The following is a 6,015-nucleotide window of genomic DNA, read 5'->3' as shown; positions in this document are numbered from 1 at the left end:
CTTCTGTTGACACGGGTCAGGTATGTGAGAGCCCCTTGAGGTTTTCATTGTAAGGGGGCAACATCTTCTAAAGGGAAAAACGAATTGGAGTTGGTAAACTTGTAAGAAATAGGGAAGGCAAGATAAGACGATCCAGAGAAGGTGAGGCTGAAGTGGATTAAATATTTGTGGGCCCAATGAACAAGAGTCCGGGGATGAAAACAGGGTTATGCCAGAAGCCAGGCCTCACATGACCTACTTCATACATAGAATCACCTGCCTCTTCTGCTGAATTTGCTGAGATATCATATTTCACTTTTTATGTAGTCTCTTAAATCTGTGTAAAAATATTTGGTTAAAACTTAGTGGTCATATTCCCTAAACTGTTAGTTCTCTCTCTTTCCTAGGATCTTTTTTAAAAAAATCTGATTAACCTATGTCTTTGAGGCCAGTACTTTGGAGCCAGAGGCAGATAGATCTCTGTGAATTTAAGGCCAGCCTAGTCTACACATATAAGTTCCAGGAAAGAAGAGAAAAAGGCCCAAATAAAAAATGTTTCCTTATGCTTGTATGTGTTTGCCTCCATGAGTTTTTGCGTACCATATGTGTTCAGGGCCTCTGGGGGCCAGAGGAGAGCTCCTCCATGTGGGTGGTGGGAACTGAATCCCGGTCCTCTGTGAGAGTAGTGAGCTCTCTTAACCACAGAGCCATCTCTGCAGCCACTCTTCTCTACCGGTTTATATTAATACAGCATGCTGTTCAGAAATATCAGCTTCTAAATCTCGCATCAACACGTACCATCTGTGTTATTTTACCTGAATTTCAGTTTCACTTTCTCCAAAGTAGGGAGACAGTAACTTAAGCTATAACAGGACTGTCGATAGCTGTAATAGATCTATGCTTCTGTATAGATCTATGCTTCTCCCATTTTCCCAAATAATATTTCCTGCATTGGGTAGGTGTGATGAGTTAATAAGGGAAGGTCTGGGGAATTCTTAGTTCAGCACTTGTCTTACCGTAAATTCTCAGGAAGTGAGAATTATTCTTTGTGGCGCTGGGACGCAAACCAGGACTTTACCCTCATGTGCTACACCTCTAGCCCGAGAGTGGTGTGGCATATTTATTGAATCAGGCAATTATTCTTTGTGGCGCTGGGACGCAAACCAGGACTTTACCCTCATGTGCTACACCTCTAGCCCGAGAGTGGTGTGGCATATTTATTGAATCAGGCAAAGATGTGTTACATTTGTTTCCACTGCGGACTCTTACTTTAACTGTGCAAAGGTGTGTCCCATTTGTGCCTGCCGCATTTGTTAACTGTGTAAAGACAGGTTGCATCTATTTTGCCTTGCCTGCCTAAGGCACCTGGTCGGTCTAATGAAGAGCAGGAAGACCAATAGCTAGGCAGAGAAAGGCTAGGCAGGGGTTGGTGGGCAGAGAAAAAGAGAAGAGAGAACGGGGAGGAGAAGGGCATGCCCAGGGTCAGCCAGGCAGCTGCCAGCCAGACACAAGAAGCAGCAAAATATATGGTATGCAGAAGGAAGAAAAGTAAAAAGCCCCGAGGCAGAAGACAGATAAAGAAACAGGTTAATAAGTTAAAAGAGCAAGCTAGAAAGGATCCTAAGCTGGGCCAAGCATTCATAACTATTAATAAGCCTCTGTGTCATGGTTTGGGTACTGGTTGGTGGCCCAAGAGAAAACGCCCGGTAGACACACACACAAAGTCCGTTCTCCTGTTCTACTCTCTCCTGCCACAGCCTGGCTATCACAGGTTGGCAGGTTCAGAACATGAGCACACAGCAGCCATCACACTGTTGTAACAAGACTTCCTTTGGACCACCAGTCCCCAAGTGATGACACGGAGGCTTATTATTAATTGTGAAAGCTTGGCCTTTCGCTTAGGCTTGTTCCCAGCTAGCTCTTATAACTTAAATTAACCTGCCTCTATTAATCTACCTTCTGCCATGTGGCTTTTTAACCTGCCCTCCATTCTGGATGGGTGTCTCGCTGGCTTCTCTTGCTGAACCAGATACTAACAGTCAGTCTCTCTCTCTCCCTCCTCCCAAGCCCAGCCTCTTCTCTCCTGCCTAGATATTGATCATTTAGCTCTTTAGTAAATCAACCACGATATACATCTTCACACAGTGTACAAATATCCCATAACACATTGTGTTCCTGAGAGGTACGTGTTTAAACTCATAGCAACTCTTAGCAACTCAGTTAAGTGACTTGTTGAAAATTCCCAGTGAGCCCTGATCAGAAACCTAGACCCTTTGACCAGGTACAGCAGCACACACCTACAATCCCGCCACCCAGCAGGCGGAAGCAAGGAGGAATTCAGTGGTAGCCTGAGCTACATAATGAGAAACCTATTTCAAAACAAACAACGACGAGGTTGAGGGGAGAACCAGGATGCTGCCTTTTAAATTCTTTACTCTTCCATATTACAGGTAATTTAAATTCTTTTATGTGTTTGTGCATGATTTATATGCTTTAAATGCCTTACATATTTTACTTAATGATACTGTTGCTGTAACACCACAGCTTTGGGGTGGAATGGGGGAAAGAGAAATGTAATCTTCTAAATTTATTCTGCGTGCAAAGGAAGGAATACAAACCGGAAGAACTTGGTTGCTTGGTCATTGTGAATCTTTTCTTTTGTCTGGGGGGGGGGGGGGAGCCGAGCTCGCCATACTTCCTCCTGCAGGTGCACCACAAGCTTTGTTTTCAGGTTAACACAGGCTGCTCCGCCAGCAGAGCTGAATGAACAGGAGTCACTAACACCCAGGGCTGTTCAGCGCTTACTTTTTATTTTCCTTGACATTGGTAGAACCTGGTAGCATTGTTTGCGGTTTCCTTTCAAACCCCTTCCTTTTGCTGGGTCTGTAACAGTCTCTACCACATCCCCAATGCGTGGAAGATGGAGCTCTTTGGGAAGTCTAACAAACTCCCAAGTTCTAGGTATTTAGATCAAAGGAGACAAGAAGAGAAGTTCATGGTGAATGCTTTGCAGGAGAAAGAGATAACGTTTTCATCTCTAGTTTTTTGTTTGCTGTTTTTGTTTTGTTTTGTTTTGCTATATAAGAGAATAAACAACATCTGAAAATTAAATTTCTTTTGTCCAATTGGTGTAAGAAATATCAAGTGAGAATCTTTTCTAACTTGCAAACGTGGAATGGTGGTCACTTTTTTGTGACCCTCCAACTTACTTCTTGCATTAGATAGCTACCTGATGTATTTACTCTTTTTTTTTTTTTAAGATTTAATGTTATGTATATAGTATGTCTGCCCACCAGAAGAGGGCATCAGATCTCATTATAGATGGTTGTGGGCCACCCTGTGGGTGCTGGGAATTGAACTCAAGACCTCTGGAAGAGCAGTCAGTGCTTTTAACTGCTGAGCCATCTCTCCAACCTGCTGTATTTATTCTTATAAAGTAAAGTAGATTTAAATTCTCAATTTTTATTTTAACTCCCTCAGTGACCTTGTGTTTATTTCCGTGCTCAGGAGTCACTGAGTGACACCACCTTCAGGATGTGGTCTGTGACAGAGCTAGGCGAGTGCCAAGGAGTCGGTCTGGACTGAAGATGGGAGAGGTTGCCATTCCCTTCATCAATGTGAACTAGAGTATGGCTAACAGGGGAGCTTACGAAAAGGAGGCTTTGGGTTTGGTGTCTGAAGCACTGGGGAGCCTGTTGCACTTGAGGAAAGCAGAGCTGACAGAAATTAATCAGCAGACAAAGCATCTCTATTTAAAAACACTACTCAGTAGCTGTGTCTCAAGTGTCCAGAACTGGTCAGTATGAGGCTAGTAGGCAAAGGCTGTGTGAGCGTGCACTGGTCCCTCTTCTTTTGTAATGTGCAACCCCTTTAGAGGAGCCTGGTGCTAGTAACAGACTAGAAGCAAGGCAAAATTACACAGCGGTTGCTGCTACAGAGAAAGGCGCAAACATATTAAACCCACAAGTGACTTGTAAAATTATAAGAGGGAATGCTGATCTGGAGCCCCGCAAGAAGACTTTGGCCATTATCTAACGTGGCTTAACCAGAACCATGGTGATACAAAAGCTAAGACGATGAACCAAAACAATGTGTGTGTCTTCACTTTGCCCCAGTTAGAAAGGAGAAAGTAACGTTGCCATGACGGGGCTGAAAAGCACTAAGCCTTAGACCAAGCAAGAGAGAAGACAGTCTGTTTTCCCAAGGATCACAGCTTCAAAGGGGGAACGATCCAAGAGCACAATGTGAGAGTTGGGATTAAAGAGGGAAATTTGTTGATAATCCCATATGTTTGAGTATAATAAAAGTCATACCAGTAATAAATGAATCCATTGTCAAGTATGGTCATGTAAGATTGACTGGAGAGCTGCTATGTTGTAATAGTTGGCAGCATTAAGGTGGTAGCTGGTAAAGGAAGGGAATAAATCTATTGCTTTTGTTTGGAGCTGCACCAATATTTTGGCTCCAAGATCAACACTTTCCTCTTAAAGGCAGTATGGACACATTGTTATAAATGAAGGTATGGTCTTAGCAGTTCTTATATACTTTCTTGGCCAGTTAATTCGGAATTGTAAGCTTCTATTATTGGACTCACAAAGAAATGCTTACTTTAAGTTATATTTATGGCACATAAATCTTCAAATAATTTTGGCATCAATTGATAGGAGGTGGATGCATGACCATCGGAGTGTTTTCCAGTGTGAAGGATGCCTCGATGTTATTAAGGTCGTAGGTGAATACTTTTTATGGTGTGGCCAACATGTAGTGGGAATACAGGGTCATAACTAGTATATTAAGTTCTGCTAGGATAATAGTGAAGCTAGATCATCACATTGCTATTGAAGGATGTAATCTGTAAGAGACAAGCTGGTAGGACAGCCTGACTATGGATTTGTTCACAGTTTGAGTTTATGAGACAAAGCAATGAGAGCTCATGACCGTGGGCTATCAGGAGTGAGGCACCATAAAACCTTAATGATGTTTGACTAAGAATGACTGCAATTACCTCTACATGACTTGACAAACTCATGACTGGGGGTTTTCAGTCTGTTTGGTGGGAAAGAGGAGAGCTTGATATATGTAGAGCCTGAGGACCCTTCATTGGGATGCTTTAAGAATGAAGAGGCTGTATGTTCTGTCGGTGTTTGGAATGATAGTGATTTTTACTAGGCTGTAGCCTCCTGTCTTTATTAGTGATGCGGCTGCGAGGATTGAAGAGGGAGTAACTGGAGCTTGTATGGGAGCTAGCCGGAGCAGAGGCCGTGCAGGGTGTTTTCACTGTGACTGCTATAGTACTTATTGATCATAGGAGACTTAGATGAGGAGCTTGGTAACTCAGGAGTAGCTTGTCAAACACTGTGGAGAGTGTTCTGTATAGATTAAACCTTGAGTAGTCAATCAGTGTACAAGATAGGAAATGAAAATCCTGTCTAATCATCCAGTTTAGCTTCCTCAGTGAGTAATAATATAATTAGAATTAGTGTTGCCTCAAAGAGAATACAGAATATGGTTAGACTAGTTTTTTTGGCAATAATGCCATGATTAAAATATGTAGAGAAAAAATTGTAGAGATCTCTTGGTGGACAGTGGTGGGACATGCCTTTAATCCCACCACTTGGGAGGCAGAGGCAGACAGATCTCTGTGAGTTCAAGGCCAGCCTGGTCTAGAAAGGGTGTACTAGGATAGCCAGGCAGTTATACAGAGAAACCTGAAAAACAAACAAACAAACAAACAAAAATTTGTAGAAAACTCTTCACAATTTTGATAGGAATGCTGGCGTGTAGCTCTGTGCAGTTGGTGGCTCCAGGCAGGGGTGGGAATGGACTCAGTCTTCTTTCAGAGGCTGGCCACTGGGAGTTTAAGCATGCCCCAGTAAGAATATACAGAAAACACAAATTGGATTTGGTATATTTTTCTTCTTCTTTTCTAGGGAAATCACAAGGTTGAGGTTGGACCTGGGAGGACTGGCAAGTGAGGGTGATCAGGGTGTATTATGTGAAATTCTCAAATAACCAATAAAAATATTATGTTGGAAA

Source organism: Alexandromys fortis, unplaced genomic scaffold, assembly GCF_014885135.2.
Source record: "Alexandromys fortis isolate MF-2015 unplaced genomic scaffold, M_Fortis_MF-2015_v1.1 scaffold_19, whole genome shotgun sequence".
In the NCBI taxonomy this organism is placed as follows: Eukaryota; Metazoa; Chordata; class Mammalia; order Rodentia; family Cricetidae; genus Alexandromys; species Alexandromys fortis.
Note: the sequence above shows the minus strand (reverse complement) of the source record.